The sequence below is a fragment of the Nelumbo lutea genome, chromosome 7 (assembly GCF_056320005.1).
Source record: "Nelumbo lutea isolate HS-2025 chromosome 7, American lotus-T2T, whole genome shotgun sequence".
Lineage (NCBI taxonomy): Eukaryota > Viridiplantae > Streptophyta > Magnoliopsida > Proteales > Nelumbonaceae > Nelumbo > Nelumbo lutea.
The window spans coordinates 49,697,746-49,715,106 of record NC_142690.1 but is presented as its reverse complement, the minus strand read 5'-3'; the positions used below and the strand labels follow the sequence as shown (position 1 = coordinate 49,715,106).

General features: G+C 36.2%; 1 protein-coding gene across 16 annotated transcripts in view; it reads right to left on the bottom strand.

Moving 5' to 3' along the window:
* Window positions 1–9,960, bottom strand: part of LOC148846329 (pentatricopeptide repeat-containing protein At2g27800, mitochondrial-like) — a 55,916-nt gene extending 45,956 nt beyond the window's left edge. For 7 of the 16 annotated variants that reach the window (XR_016102454.1, XR_016102452.1, XR_016102451.1 and 4 more), the window contains exons 1-2: window positions 9,519–9,960; window positions 6,374–6,426 (exon numbers count right to left, since the gene is read on the bottom strand). The gene's annotated coding sequence lies outside the window, so the exon portion shown is untranslated. Of the gene's footprint in view, window positions 1–6,373; window positions 6,427–6,502; window positions 6,537–9,518 lie in introns of all 16 variants that reach the window. The other 9 variants (XR_016102453.1, XR_016102458.1, XR_016102457.1 and 6 more) reach the window with 4 other exon arrangements.
* Between the last annotated feature and the right edge of the window lie 7,401 nt (window positions 9,961–17,361).

The window sequence follows — 17,361 nt, the reverse complement described above, 5'->3', positions numbered from 1 at the left end:
TGATTTCATACAGTTTTCTGAATGTGATCAATTGTTTCAGTGTTGTTTTCTAGTGTAGTAACCCTAATAGTTCTTAACTACTGATTCTTGACCAAGAATGGAGTTCAAAAATCAGGGAGAAGGTGTTTTTGGGAACAGCAGTTCTGGTAGTATGTCTGAGACTACTTTTTAGATTACAACTGTGAGATTTGACGGATCCAATTACTTGGAATGGCCCAATCAGCCATGATAGCTATTGGGGGAAAGGGAAAGCTTAGCTACCTATTGGGAGATGTGAAAGAACCTTCCAAGAATGACCCAATGTATACCAAGTGGGTTCAAGAGAACTACTTGGTTATGACATGGCTGTGCAACTCTATGCAGCCACATATCAGCCAAAATTACTTGTGAGCAAAGACAGCAAAGGAGATATGGGATGTCATGAAAGAGACCTACTCCCAACCCCTTAATGTTGCTAGAGCCTATGAACTAAAGTGTGAGGTGAATAACCTTAAACAAGGAGAGAAACCAGTTTCTGTTTATTTTTCTACCCTGAAATCCCTGTGGCATGAAATTGACCATCTGGAGACTCTTGAGTGGGAAAGTCCAAAAGATGCACAGACCCATAGAAAGCAAGTCGAGACCAATAGGGTGTTTCAATTTCTGGCTAGCCTGAATTCAGATTATGACATTGTGAGACAGCAGATACTGACAAGAGACAGTGTGACCCTCTCTCAGGCATACTCCCTGATGCATAGTGAAGAGACCAGAAGGAAGGTTATGATGCAACATCAGCCCTTTCCCCCAACCCTGGCAGTAGTTAAACCTAAGTCTGAGGGTGATACAGAAAGAGACATGAAGAAAAAAGATAAATGGGATCTAGTATGTGAACATTACAAGAAACCCAAGCATACGAAAGATACATGTTGGAAGCTCCACCCTCATTTAGTCCCCGCAAAACTGAGGAATAAAAGGGGCAATGCTCATATGGCTATGAATACTGATTCTGCATCCTTGTCAGACACAAAAGGCACGCCCCTAGGCTACTGTTCAGGCTGCCCTAATACAGTTGGAAAAGGAGGTTGGGATTTCGGCTCAGTCATCTCAATCACCATCAGCCCCTGCCACATCTGCATTTGCTCATTCAAGTACTCGGGCCTCAGCCTACCATGCTTCAGCTCCGTAATACTGAACATTGTTGGGTAATAGACTCAGGTGCATCTAACCATATGACTAGCTTGCCATCATTGTTCACTACTTATCACTTGTCTTCTGGTAGAGATAAAGTATCCATTGTTGATGGCTCTCTTGTTCCCATTTCTGGCAAGGGTGACATCAAGTTATCTGATACTATCTATTTATCCTCATTCTTGCATGTTCCTAAACTTGATACTAATTTGCTTTCAGTCAGTAGTATTACCAAACATCGGAACTGTTCAGTAACATTTTTCCCTGACCGATGTGTTTTTCAGAACTTGGAGACGAAGAAGTTGATTGGGACTGGCCATGAGACGAATGGGATCTACCTGCTTGGAGAGAGTTCTCATTGGAAAGAGCTAGTGGATAAGAAGTCTTTTGTTTCTAAGTGTGTGAGTCTGGTTATGCTTTGGCATAATTGATCAAGTCATTTATCGTTTCGGTCTTTGAAGAGTCTGTTTCCTACTTTATTTGAGTCTGTTTAGATGTCCAATTTGAGATGTGAGAGTTGTGAGCTTGCCAAACATTGTAGAACATCTTATTCCTTGAGTAATAAAAGAAGTAATAATTCTTTTGATATTGCGCATACCGATGTTTGGGGGCCATATTACATCCCTTCTATGGGTGGGCACAGATATTTTCTGTTGTTTGTTGATGACCATACCCGTTTTTCTTGGGTCTACCTTATGCGTTCTCGAGATGAGGTTCCCACTCTAACCCAAAACTTTCATTAGAGAACTGGGTCAAAATCAAAGTCCTCAGATCTGATAATGCAAAAGAATACTTTGCTAAGCCACTGGCATCTTATCTACTTAATCATGGGGTTATTCACCAGAGCACTTGTCCTCATACACCACAGCAGAATGGGGTTGCCGAGAGGAAGAATAGGCACATTTTGGAGGTGGCTAGAAGCATTATGTTTACCTCCAATGTGCCTATCCGTTTCTAGGGTGATGCTATCCTCATGGCAGTGTATCTCATTAATCGGGTTCCTTCACGAGATCTTGATATGAAGCCTCTGTTTACTCTTCTATACCTAGGCGAGGAGTTGTTTACTGTTCCTCTTAAAACCTTTGGTTGCACCTGTTTTGTTCAGCTTCTTGGACTTCATCATTCCAAATTTGACCCTAAGGCCTCCAAATGCTTTTTTCTCGGTTATGCACAAACTCAAAAGGGTTATTGCTGCTATGATCCTATTTCAGGGTGGAGATTTGTCTCGATAGATGGCACCTTCTTTGAGGAGGCACCCTATTATCCTAGGGTTTCTCCTCAAGGGGAGAGTAGTGAGAATGAGAATTTGGGTCCTTTTCCTCAGGGGAGCGCAGTGAGAGTGGGGTTAACTCATCTGAGGTTGTTCCTTTACCCATTCCATTGAGTGATGAAAGCTGTAATGGTGAGGCCTGTCAGAGGGATCAGGAGTTGAAAGTCTATCACAGGCGATGCAAGCAGGTTGATCTCGATCATCAGCAGTCCAGGCCAACTCCAGTTCCTTCTGCGGATCCAGATCCAAGTACTACAATCCATGGGCCCACTGAAATACCTTCCACTGTTGCTACTTCCCCTCCTTTTTCAAATGACCATGACCTCCCTATTGCGGTCCATAAAGGGAAACGGCGCTACACCACATCCACTGCTCACTTCCATTGCTGATATCCCTATCCCCAGAATAGTGCAAGAAGCTTTATCAGTTCCAGAGTGGAAAGATGCAATGAAAGTTGAAATGAATGCCCTTTTGAAAAATAATACTTGGGAGCTAGTTGACCTACCCAAAGGAAAGAAACCAATTGGATGTAGATGGGTATTTAATGCTGATGGCCCCATTGAAAGGTACAAAGCCCGGTTTGTTGCGAAAGGGTTTACTCAGACTTATGGTATAGACAACTTGGAGACTTTTGCTCCAATAGCCAAGATGACCACTATTCGAGTTCTATTACCCCTTGCAGCAAGTTACTCTTGGCCCTTGTTCCAGATGGAAGTTAAAAATGCCTTTTTGAATGGAGACTTATAGGAAGAGGTCTACATGCAGTTGCCCCCTGGATTCTAAGATACAAAGACAGGTAAGAAGGTTTGCCGACTGAATAAGGCATTGTATGGATTAAAACAATCCCTTAGAGCTTCGTTAAAAGAGTGAACTCTTCTTTGACCTTGCTTGTTGTATATGTGGATGATATTGTAATGACAGGGAATAATAATAGTGAGATTGAGTCCCTCAAACAGCTCCATCAAGAGTTTGAGGTGAAAGATCTTGGTGCACTGCGATATTTCTTGGGTATTGAAGTTGCTAGATCTAAACAGGGGACCTTTATTTCTCAAAGGAAGTATGTTCTAGATCTGTTGGAGGAAACTAGAAAGTTAGGTGTCAAGCCTGCCGATACACCCATTGAACAGAATCACAAGATCAATGCAGAGAGTGGAGAGCCTCTCGAAAACAAAGTTATGTTCCAACGATTGGTTGGAAAGCTCATATATCTCTACCTCACACGGCCAGCATGAATTATGCAGTCAGTGTTGTCAGCCAATACATGCATTCCCCCAGAACTACACATCTTCTTGCAGCTGAGAGAATATTATCATACTTGAAGAAATGCCCAGGTAGAGGTATACTGTTCAAGAACAATAATCACATGAAGGTGAAGGTCTATACAGATCCTGATTGGGCTGGGAGTGCTGATGACAAGAGGTCTACCTCTGGATATTGTGCCCTTGTAGGAGGTAACCTTGTCTCTCGGAGGAGTAAGAAACAAAGTGTTGTTTCCTGCTCTAGTGTCGAAGCTGAATACAAGTCAATGGCTAACGGAGTGGCTGAAATCACTACTTGAAGAGTTGGGTGTTGATTATTAGAAGCCCTTGATGTTGTATTGTGATAATCAGGCGGCTATTAATATAGCTCACAATCCGGTGCAGCATGACAAAATTAAACATATCGAAATTGATTGACACTTTGTTAGAGAAAGGGTTTCATCACAAGAAGTGTGTCTCCCGTATATTACCTCCAACATGCAACTCGCAAATCTTCTCACCAAGGTCGTTCCAAAGAAGAAGTTAGAGGCAGACCTATTCAAGTTGAAAATGACAAATATCTATTCCCAATTTGAGGAGGAGTGTAGAGAACACTGATGTGGGCCCCGACGGTTGTGGTTCCCACTGTGTTCGTATGACAGCACATGTAACCTTTGATTAGTTTGTCAGTGTTAGTTGGTAGTTATCTTAGACAGCTTGTTATCTCAATTATTTATTTGTTTTATTTGCCATGTAAGCATTAAGGGCAATTTTATCATTTCCTACATGACATAAACTATAAATATTGAGAGAGTGGCGACGGCAGATTCATTCGATCTATCCCTCCTTTCAAAACCATTGTGTATTCCTGTTTCTTCTCCTTTCTTCTTTCTCTTTCTTCTATTTTTTCTCAATCCGAAATCTGTTGGAATTCAAGACTGACTATAGTCTTGATCGACTACTGGTTTCCCATTCAGATCACGTGGGCAACTTGCTAGTTGCTACACCTATATGATTTGATCATCTGGTTGGTGATTCTACTGTGTATTTTCTCCCAGTCCCAAATCCAAATAAGAATGGCATCCATGGCAGCTAAAGATTTATAACTTATTCAAATTGAATTGGAAGTTGGAACCCTTTCTGTCCACATGCCAGCCAAATAAACTGTCGGTGTATCCAAGTGTAGCTTACCAGCTCACATGGTTACACTTCAATCATCTAAATCCAAACTCTAGTCTGCAGTAAAGATTGATTACAGCCTTGACAGAAAGCTAACACTTATTTTATTAAATCAGGATTTACAATTGATTATGCCATAATCCAAATGTAATTGATCAAAACACCCCCTATATGGAATTTGCAAAAATAGTGTTTGCTATTCTTCCACAAAACCACCCTTTTTCTAATGCTGTACATGATCAGAATTGGATCCATTTACGAGAAAAGGCATAACTTTAACATTACTAGCAAGTATTCCACAACCAAGTGACTGGACGGAGGGAGAGATTGATCTGGTAGCTCATTCATCACTTTCTATGTATCATAATTTAGTGAGGACTTGAAAGAAAATTTAGTGTCCAAACACGTACAGGCAATCTGAGATCATATGAGGCTTATACATAAACTCTAGCGTTCCATGTTAGGTTTGGTGAGATGCCATTCGCAAGGTGTTTAAGTTGTCATTTCAGCACTTAAATACAAACATAAGATATAAACAAGAAAGTGACTACACTTTTAATCCTAAGATGATTCCAAGCAATGCTTTGAAAATCGTAATTGCATCGTAAATTGTAAAGGGGTTTGAATCGAATCATATCGTAAATCGTAAGACTTTTTCTGATTTTTCTGAAAGTTGTCAAAAACCTATAAAAATACCTAAACATTTTAAAAAAGAGAAGAAAAATGATTCTGCACTAACTTTCAGCTTATACACAGTATAAAAGTAGGTAATATTAGTGACAATTACACTACTTTCGTATCATAGCAGTAGTCAAAATTCAATTGATCCTAGGTATAATTAAGGAACATTTTGCTTTGGTTATCCTTATCCCCCAAGGCTTTTAAACAAAAAAACCATAATGTTCTCTAGTTTCTATTGCTAAAATTCTTAAAATCAAACATGCATCATAAAAAATCTTAAAATAAGAGACTACTAGGTTACATAGAGCCTACAAAGATCCAAGAGCAAAATAATTCAAAATTTAAACTACACATTTCAGTACAATACTACAAATAAACATTAGAGTCTACAATGAAGTTTTTTTCATATATTTACTCTTACGATGATATTGCTGAAATTATCTATGCAATGAAATGAGAGCTGAAAATAACACTAATGTCAGACATTATCCTCAAACCAAACCGGAGACTAGAGACCAAAATGTAGCCTTACCATCATAACTAGAATGCAATTGCTTATACATATTTCTGGACCTATCCAACTGAATAACTAATTTGATTTAACGATAGTTTCAATTGCATTTGCCTCAAATTATCTTCTCATGTAATATTGATTTCCAGCAGTTAAAGGATGAAAAACCAGCAGTCTAGGTGATTTTCAGACATTCAATTCCAAACAGTATAAATAGATTCTATTACTTGTTATTCTCCTATATCGCTAAAACCACAAAATTCATGCTAGTACAAATAACCACAGCATTCATTCTTGAACACGTTAGAACTTATAACATTAATTTACCTCTCCTCTATAGATTCCGGTCCTAATAAGGTGAAGTGCCGCCAACTGCGGTTCTGGAATAATTAAAAACAAAATAAAAATTAGTTTGCAGGGAAGAAGAAGAAAAGGAGACAAAGAAGAAATACCTACAGCTGCTTCCCTGTTGCCGCCGGTCTCCGATGATCTGATCACATGATGCAGTTGAGTGGTTATGGTTTTTGATGGAGAGAGAGAGAGAGAGAGAGAAAGTGGGAAGGGGATTCGAACAAGAGAGTATTTTTGGGGTTTCAATTTCGGGAATGTTCCCATTAGTTTGGCCTTCAACCCTCCTAGAACGACATGGTCTTTGTTCATCGAAAGGCTCAGTTTTGAAAGAGTACAAATGCAAATACGTTAGAAATACATACAGAATAATATAAAATACGAGGTTTTGCACTCTATCTATTTGTATTTATACTCCTTCCAAACTGAGCCGAAGGAACACGCTTCTCACGTGTGACCGATGGTCCACAGGATAAGACTCGCTGGGAAACCCATCTTACATCCATTTAGAGTTTAGTTACACCTGATTAATAATTGAATCGTATGTGGATTTAACCCCGTTCATTCCATCCAATTAAAGTTCGAATCCATATTATTTTATTGTATATTAATTTAATATTTATATATTATATAAATACAAAAATATAATTTTATATTATACTATGTATAAATTTATGGGAAAATTCTTAATTGGTACCATATACTTTAGGGGTTGTCTTAAGTTAGGGCCCGTTTGGCGCATCTTTTTGCCCGGTCTTTCTACTATTTATAAGCCAAGAAGACCGAAAATCGGTCCATTCCCGTTTGGCACGGGAAAGATCTATACGCCAAAAGACAAGGCACCGAAAAGACACGAGAAGTCCATTTTGGGCTGACTTTGAGAAACTCCAAATGAAGCTTCTCGCGTCTTTTGTGTTTTAATCTTGCACGGAAAGACCCAAAACAATGCACGAAAAGATGCGCATCTGTCAAACGGTCTTCGGGCTGCCCAAGTCTTATGTCAAAAGCTCAATGTGTCTTTTGACTATCAGAGCTACAAGAAGATCTCAAAAACTATCTAATAGGTCCCTACCGTTAACAATCAATTAGTTAGTTTTGAAAATATCAAAACTACCCCTCGAAAGAAGACACTATTCATTATCTTCTACCTTGAATACAACAACATAATCGTTAGAGGAGGCATGGTTGATTGCCCCTTGGTGGTTGTCTTGTCTGAAAAGTACAAAGTCTTGTTACTAGAAAGAAGGCATAGCTATGGAGCCCCAAGCCTCATGACCCAATAAGGGTTCTTGTCCATGCTTACCTAGGTCGATGCCCACAAAGCCCCTATTCAGACTTTCACTTCACAAGGCAACATGCCTAATGCAAGAGGCAGAGTTCTTTGGGGGAGCGGTGCCATTAACATAGGTTTCTATAGCCAAGCAAATTGGGATCATTTATCGGGATTAAATTACGCAGCCCCATCGTGCCATGATATGTAGTAGAGGGGAGGTAATATTCTCCGATGGGGCCATCAAAAGTCTGTAGTTCCTACTACTCAACGACATTGGTCCTTGTCCCTACCTCTCATCATGGAGCATCCTTGTCGCTCACCACCTACATTATGTGGGTCAATTCATGTATGACAACCCTCGCAACAGTGTCTCCATTGTGCCACCAACCCCACTCAATCATTCCCTCATATAGGTTTTTGGTATCACCAACTCAGGTACCAACATCGAAGCAGCATCAAATGCCATCCCTTTCACCTCCCCACCTCACTCTGTTTTCATTCGGAACCCATATTCTCCTCTCTACATCACGACTACTATCCATATGGAGAATATTGTCAGGCCCTATCAATTCGAACGCTTCAACTACTTCAACAATCCAATGGACTTGGTACGGTGTATGCAGGGGATGAGGACGATAGGAGAGGTGTTAAGGGGGCGATCAATGGAAGAATTTAAGTTCAGGGAGTGGTTCAATGGGTAGGATTTTAGGTTTGTAGGGCCATCACTACCATTGAACTTGTTTGTTTGGTTCAAGGAGTGGTTCTACATGAAAACAATGTTTGTTTTGGTTCAATCTCAAAGTAGAAGACAATAAACAATGATTTCTTTCAAAAGGGTTGCTTTGAAGTTTAAGGGCTGACTTGAGACAACCCCTACAGTATAGAGTGTTAATAAGGAATTTTCCCTAAATTTGTATATATGATAAATTTAATATTTCAAATTTTTAATAATTTTTTGTAAAAGTTAAAAATAGTAACTTTTATTTTTAAATATTTCTATATTTAAAAGAAATGAAGCAGATCTAGATTAAATTTGAATCCGATCTGAGTCCAATAGAATTCAAATCCAATCCTAGATCTCAAAATTTTATTAGATTTGAATTTGGCTTTCATTAGTCAAATCCAACCCAACCCAATTCAGTTCTACTTGCCTAGTTTGCACAATCAAATGCTCATCTTTTAGATAGATTTAATTGTAACTTGCCTAACCTACACATTTGGTCTCCCCCCTCTTTTCTTAATGACTAAGTGTGAAAAACTGGCTATTCACTTCACGGCTGGGCAAATGGAGTCGCCGCCCATCAGAATAAATAACTGGGAGTGATGGGCCTCCCAAGATTGGATTTTGTAAAACGTTTAGAATTAATAGTGACTCCACACCATTTAGCCATGACAAGGCTAATCTAGGTAAGTTGAGAGAGAGGAGGGAAGGGATTAGGCACCCCTCTCTTCGATCAATGTGAAAACCAGTTCTCTTCTCTAATTTTTTTAATTTAATTTTCTTCTAAAAACAATGAAAATTTGCAGCTAATCGAATTGAGAATCCATATTCTTTGGCAGCTTGGAAGGGTGTTGTTCAGATCACATCTTCGCCCTCTTTCAGACCAACCACTTATTGGATGCAGGTGCCTGAGCAAAAGGGTGAGAATCCCACCCCTTTTCTATTAGAATCCCCACCTTCGAACTCAGTTGGTAGGTCTAAAGAATTGAGAGAGCAAGACAACCACCCCAAATGTCGGAGAACACACCATTCTCACACCCAAAACCATAAGTTAAAAAAAAAAAAAAGAAAGGGATAGGTTATCAAGACAAGAAGCAACTAAAAAATGAAATCAAGAATAAACTATTTACCTCTTGTAGCCTTTGAACGATTGAGAGATGCTTCTTTGGCGGTTTCGATCGACCAAGGTTGGTACAGGAATGATTCAGACACTCGACTAAAATGAATAGAAACGAACTATAACTTAGATGGCAATGGTATGCTAACAACAACAGTGACAAAGAGAGAGCATGGATATTTCAATGGTTAGGAAGAGAGTGAGCTCTCTTATTCTGCAATATCTCTCGAACTCTCTATCCCTTCATCTATTCTCGACCAACCTTCAGACCTCTCTTCTCTTACCGCTCTTTATCAGCATTGGCCTCAAATTTGAGAGATTCCTCTCTTTCTCTTCAAAACGAACGAGAGACCCTTAAAGGCCCCTCTCATAGGTTCCATTCGGGTCCTCTCCCTTGGGCATGGTGCTTCCCATTTATAATGGAAAGGAAGGGGATTTTCGCAAACTTTCAGAATGAAAGGGGAGGATTTTTGGTAAGTTAGGATTTGAAAGGGTATCTTGATATGTTGGGATTTCAAGGGTCAAAAGGGTAATTTGATAATTTGGAATGATGGATGTTCATAATTTGGCGACTAGTGATATGTTGGAGATTTAGGGAGCAAATATTGGTGATTTGTAAGGAGGGTATTTTGGTCCTTTGGCATGAAAAGTTTTGGTTATTTGGAATGGAGGAAATTTCGGTCATTTGGCATGAGGGGGTAGTTTTGGGCTTTAAGGGTATTAGGTGGATGCAACGGTGAGCTGAGTAAAAATTGGAAATGTTTTGGTGGATTTTGAGGATTTGGGGTTGAAATTGAGGTTCTTTGGGTTTTTTGGTGTTTTAGAAAGACCAAAAATGTTTGTCGGGTGTTAAGGATGAAATGGGGGTTTAGATGGAAGACAAAGGTTGTTGATGAGAGTGACTAAACCAACCAACCAACTAACCTGACCTAACTCAACCCGAATTGGTTGATTAACCCGAGAACTTGGATTGATTTTTAGTTTAGTGTGTATAAACTGACTTGATTATAGCCATGTATATAACTTTTTAATGTAAGCATATATTTTATATATTGTATAATATATGAACTATGAAGTTCCTAGAGGGATGTTTCCAATTCCTTATAAAGACCATAAAACAATCATCAAGTTGTAGTTCATAACTCTGCGGGGTGGCCCTTCCCTACCTTGAGTCCTGGTAGGTCGCCTTGTTTAGAGTTGATATTTTTTTTTGGCAGCCAGTTTCTTCTTGGTAGCATTACTGACGTCAAACCTTGTTGTAGGTCCTATGGAGCGATTTAGTGCAGAGAAGCTCTTCGGAAAGATGAAGGGGAGAGAGAGGTGAGCTGCAAAGAGAGCTCGCATTGAATCTTCACGGGCTTCTACGCCCGAGCCCAAGCTGCCTGCTGATGCTCCAGTGATTAACTTGGAGGAGCCGTAGAACCTTCCACCTCGGGGGCCTAAGGCGACTGCGAAGCCCGCTCCCGAGGCTACTGTAGAGCCTGCTCTCGTCTCTACCACAGGAAGTAAGGGAGCAGCTCGGAGCATCCTGAACCCACAGTGCAGCCTTTGGAAGAGCAAGGGGGCTGCATATCCCGAAGAAGTCTCTGAATGGACCGAGCTACTGCCTACTCAGCTCGGAGCTCGAGTGGCTACCCACTCCATGGTGGTAAGTCTCGTTGTACTTGTAACTTCTGTACTTGTTTCTTTACTGGTACTAACTAGCATTCTTTGGCAGGTGAACTCCGTCGTGCATGCCCTGACCCTCCAATCCGAGAGGCACCTGAAGCGAGCTCAGGCTGCCGAGGATTCATCCCACGCAGCTCACATAGAACTGGAGCTTGCTTGCTGCCAAATCCATCGGCTGGAGGGCGATGTGCTAGCTCTGAGGTCAAAGAAGGAGGAATGGTTGCGCGAGAGGGAGGAGTTGTTGCGCGAGAAGGAGGAATTGTTGTGCGAGAAGACAACTCTGAAGCGTCAGGTCGAGAACCTCGAAGCTGATATTAAGGAGCGGACTGAGACCCTCCTTGATGCTATGGAGGAGGCCAAAGTCAAGGCCGTTCAAGAGTATGTTATGTCTGAGGCGAGGTGATGGCGGATGCCTACTGCAAAGGCTTCAAGCTCAGTCGATGGCTGATCAAGTGCGAGTTCCCACAGCTCGATGTGAGCGCCATCACCACCTCGCGAATCATGGGAGAGGTAGCCCGTCAAGCCGCCGAAGACTCGGACTCTAAAGAGGAGGGTGACGAAGACATTGGGGAGGCCGGTGCTACTAACCAGACTGCCGACCAGCAAATCACATTAACTAGAGCTTACTATCTGTCATCCCAAATTCATGTCCAATCAGACCTTATCAATGTATTTGGAGACCTAGAAAAACCTAGCACATCAAATTTCATAACCAAACACCTTCATTTGACCATTGAAAAAGTAAGATTCCGTTTTTGGGCCCTCTTGTTGATTGGAAAACCATAAACTAAAGGTACCCCCATTATAATACTTTGACCCATTATTGACCCATTATAACACTTGGACCAATGAAATAGAGCCAAATAGACCCATAAAACCCAAAATGCAAAAGCACCCCCAAATGTAAAAAAAGGCAGAACCACATTTAAAATTTCATCAAATTTATATTTTCTATCACTTACAACCCTAAATACGAGGCTGCCATGATAGGCACACCCCAAGCTCCCATTGGACATACAAAATCCATGAAAACCACCCCCAAATCGAATACAATCTTTCACCAAAGAGGAAAAGTTAACTAATCACCATTTTTTTTGAAAAATCATTGCCTATTCTCTTGTAAAAGTTTTATTGATGCCCAAGCCTTGTGATTGGATGAATTTCAGACCTGAGGGAAGGCCCTAGAGAGAGAGATGGACAAGGAGAGAAAGAGCTAGAAAAGATGACAGGGAAGAGAGAAGAACCTCAAATTCCAAATTCACCTCGTCCATTTTCAAGCGGAAGTTGTTACAACCAGAAGCATTCATTACCTCAAGAACCCATTTAAACTCCATTCTATCTCATCCCTAGTTATTGAAAAACTTTTGACAAGGTAACTACCAAAGCTAAGTCTTTCATTTTAACTTTTAAACATTACTAGCAGGCAATGCACGAAATTTATTAAGAGAAAGCTAAATAATAGAAAGGGTTATTTATTGAAATACCCCTTAGAGTTTCACAAATTTTCTAAAATCTACCCTATAGTTAGCATTTTGCTAAAACACTACTTATAATTTGTAATGGGTTTAATCAATCTTCCATTGATGACACTTGAAAATGATAGTGTTGACCCTAATGTTCATTTAAATAAATTTAATCAAAAGAAAATAAAAATAAAAATACCATTTTTTCCCTTAATAAGACATAGGCAACCACTTTATTGGCTATATTTGGTCAATTTTGTTTTTTATACAAAAGAAGTGTTAATGGTATTTTTGGTATAAAAAATCATGGGCCTAATGGCAAAACAAACACTCCTAAATGAAATGTTGATTAAGAAAATAAGTTGTACAATATATGGGATTTTTAGTAAAATGAAAACTATAAGGTATGTTTAAATAAATATGTAAAACTATAAGGTGTGTACGAATGGCAATGGGACAAGTTCAAGGTGGGGGTCATATTCCCCATCCCCAACCCCGATTCTGAAATTAACCCCCATCCCCGATCCCTGATGGGGACCTGAATCCCAAAAATGTTTGTAGATAATAGTATTTTTTAAATAAATTTATTTAAAATAAAAATTAAATTATAAATAATATTTTAAATATGTTTTGATATATATAATGTAAAAAATATAATAATATATTTAATATAAATAGCATTTAATATATATATATATATAATCGGGTCAAGGCAGGGTGAGGACCTCATTCCCCATCCCCGACCCCGATCGGGGATTCCTATTAATCCCTGTCCTCGCCCCGCCCCCACCCTGCCAAAACAATCCCAATTCCTAGCCCCATCGGGACGGGGAAGTCAGGTCCCCGTCGGGGATGGGGAAAATTGCAATCCCTAAAGGTGTGTTCTAGTAAATGATTCTAATATAAACACATAAGAGTATACAATTGTTTTATATTTTCAATTTTTTAAGTAATTAATAATTATTCATATTTTATATACTAATTTTAATAAAATTTTTGTAATTCAAAAGCAACAATAATTAATTTTAGTTAGATTTATACATCAAATTGATGAAACTGACTAACTCGATTAACTTGACCTGAGTTGGTTGACTTTCTAGTATTTTAGGTTGGCTTTGGTTACAAAATTTCCTAATTCGACCAAATTGGATCGGTTTCACATTGGCCATTTGTAAACCGGTCGAAATCAAACGACTGAACCATGGATATATATTAATATTTTATATTTTAAATATCATTTTTAATATAGAAAAGTGGAAAATTTCTCATCTTATTTTAAAATGTTTTTTTATCATAAATCTAATTTTTAAATTTATTTTTTAATAATTGCACTATAAATTTTAAAATTAAATTAAATTTTTAGGTTTAAATCTTTAGAACCGACTGACAAAACAAAAAAATCAACCCAAACCAAAACAAATAATAGTCTAATCTCTAATGAATATTACTCAATAAGTTATAACAAAAATACAATAAATACAATAAGTACAATAAATTAAATTGAAAATTTTCAATAATAGTAGTTTAATCTCCAATAATTATTGAAAGTTTTTGTTAAATAAAAAAAACAAAATAAATCTATATAAAATCAATGAAAATACATTTATCACAAAAAAATAAATAATTACTAAAATACAATAAATATTAATCTTAGTATATATAATTATATAATAAATACAGATTAAGAGTTTAAAATTATTATTAATAAATAATAGTTTTTTTGAAAGTTATTTTCTCAAATTATTACTTGATATAAGTGAAATTAGATATTTACAATATTATGTAAAAATATTAAATTATTATTAATTTCAATATTATGTTATAATTATTTTTCTACTTTTCAGAAATTTTAAAATTTATTACATAATTTATTTATTTTAAATGTTTAAAATCTAGTCATGTTAAATATTTTTATTTAAAATATTTAGTTATTTAAATTCTTAAATAATATGTAAAATTTTAAAATATTAATTATTTATTGAATTTAATTATCCATAAAATCATAATGTATACTATTATTACATAATTTCATTATTAGTTTTGTAATATGTTAAATTATTCTTAATTTCAATATTATGTTATAATTATTTTTCTACTTTGAAGAATTGTTTTAAATTTATTACATAATTTCATTATTTTAATTATTTAAAATGTAGTTATAATAAATATTTAGTTATATAAATATTTAAATAATCTATAAAATATTTAATTTTTTTGTTTAATATTTTAAAACATTGAAATTCTTAATCCAGAAAAAACATAATTTATATTGTTAGTACATAATTTTATGATATATTTTATAAAAATATAAAATTATTATTTTTGTGTTGTTAATAAATATTTTAAAGCTATTTTATAATTTTGTTAGAATAATTAAATATTTCTTAAGTTTTTTAATCCAAACTTTTTTTAGATAGATATAGATAAAAAGAAGGGGAGAGGATAAATATGAATTAAAGACAAATTAGGAGAGAAACTCTCTACTAAATTATAGATAACTTTGTAGATAAATAGGAATTAGAGATAATTTATAAGATAAATAGGAATTAAAGATAATTTTGGAGAAAGTGGAGGATAATGGGGAGGTAGTTTAGGAGAAATTTTTGGAGAAGATATTATTTAGGTTATTGTGAAAGTGCATCTCATTGGTTGTCTACAAAATGACATGGAATAAAAAATAAAAAATTCAAAAAAATGAGAAAATTTCTTAACTGCTTTGTTGTTGTAATATATATATATATATATATATATATATATACACAGAGAGAGAGAGAGAGAGAGAGAGAGAGAGAGAGAGAGAGAGAGAGAGAGAGAGATTTAGTAATATCTGTTTTTTTTTTTTTTTAGTTTTTCTGGATTGTTTGAAGTTTAGAGACTTTGGAGAAGCGTTGTTCTTGACTTCTTCTAAACTGAGTATAGAGGGAGAGAGGTGAGGGTCTTAGGGAAATTAGTACGTAAGACCCAATAACATCACCTCAAAGTCAGTCTCAGGAGAAGCCGAGAGCACATTTTTCCATATTTCATAAATTCTAACAGCTATATTTATTGATTTTTCGAAAGAAATTGAGCCTGAGCAACTCCCGTATTGAATTGCTATAGCAGTTTGGAGAGGGGTGCCTAATATCCTCCCTCTCCCAATCCTTGGAACCCAAAATCTCTCGATTTGTATGCCTTTTCCATGAAAAACAGAGTCACTATCAAAGACTTAAATCAAAATTTTCAAATCTGAAAGTGAGTGCCCATTTTCTCTAAAAAATGAGTGGCAACTCCATCCTTTTAAGCCGTAATGAGCTTCCCGAAACTCACATTAATCAATATGATACGAATGGTTGAATTGCTTAGCCACCACTTTGATAAATAATTGTTTTACTTTTGAGTCAATTTTAAAATATATAAGTTTATTTTGTTAAAAATCTCGACATAGATCTAATTAGTAGCATTTAATAAGAGAAAATGGGAGTTAATACCATAAGCATAAGACTCAATGAGAAGGGATTAAATGAGGTGAAAAGTAATAATTGAAGTTACAATTTCAATTCTTACAATTAGAGATGAACTAGATAAATATCCAAATATGGGTATTTTAGAAATCATAAAACCTAGCATTAATGTTATAATAAAATGGCTTTTATACCTTCTTTCAAACAAAGAAATAGAGGGCAATTTAGTTTACAAGGTTCACTCTACATCCGTGCACTTTTATATATAATTTAGATTTTTAATAAAATTTCTTGATAGTTTCCCATATAAAACGACTTACCAATATTATTAGTTTTATTTGTAAACTATCAAATTGACAAAATACAAAAAGGTGAGTAATGAGTTTTTTACACACTTGATACTTTGAACTATGCGTCAAAGTTTATTTTGCAATAAAGGTCTTCGTTACTTTTGGATTCTACCACTTTGCCCTTGATCAGTTATCAAGGTCAATAATAAAAGTGAAATCACCAAATTGCTAATTTTAGATTCTATAGGCTGACACTAACAATGAGAAAAATTATGAAAATGTCCATTCTAAAACAAAAAATTATAAAAAAATTGCAAATAAAAAATTTGGAAAAAAATAGAAATGGTAAGAGAGAGATCCTACGAATTGTTAAATTGATAAAAAATTGCAAAATCTATAGTACTATTAAAAGTACCAATGAGAGAGTGGAATTTTTTTAATAAAATACCCATATTTTTTTAATTTAGTCCCTCTTAAATTTTGAGGGGAAAAATGTATTTTGAACCACTAATTTTCACCTTATTTAATTGCTTCTCATTAATTCTTATATTTAAACATTAAAGTATAAATTCCCATCATCTTTCGTAACTAAAATGTCCTAATCTTTTAATTTCGCTCATCAATAATTATGAGGGCAGAAAGGTAATTTGAATTACTTTTTACCTCATTCAATTCTCTCTCATTAAGCTTATAGGTATTACTTCCCATTTTGTCTCATTAAATCATATATTTAAGCTATTTTTCTCACTAATAAATTATATCATTTGTTGATTCAAATAATTTTTGCCAATTAACATCCAATACTTTTAACAATAAAAGCCCATATTTAAATGACATCATTCTTCCATCCTATGAGTAATTTGACCATTCAAGTCAAATTGATCAACCCCTGATGTCATAGTTAAATAATAAAACCTTTTATAATGGAAAAATGCAAAAAATTATAGAAAAACTAGGCACTTCTCTAATATTTTATATTAATCATATTAAAAGGA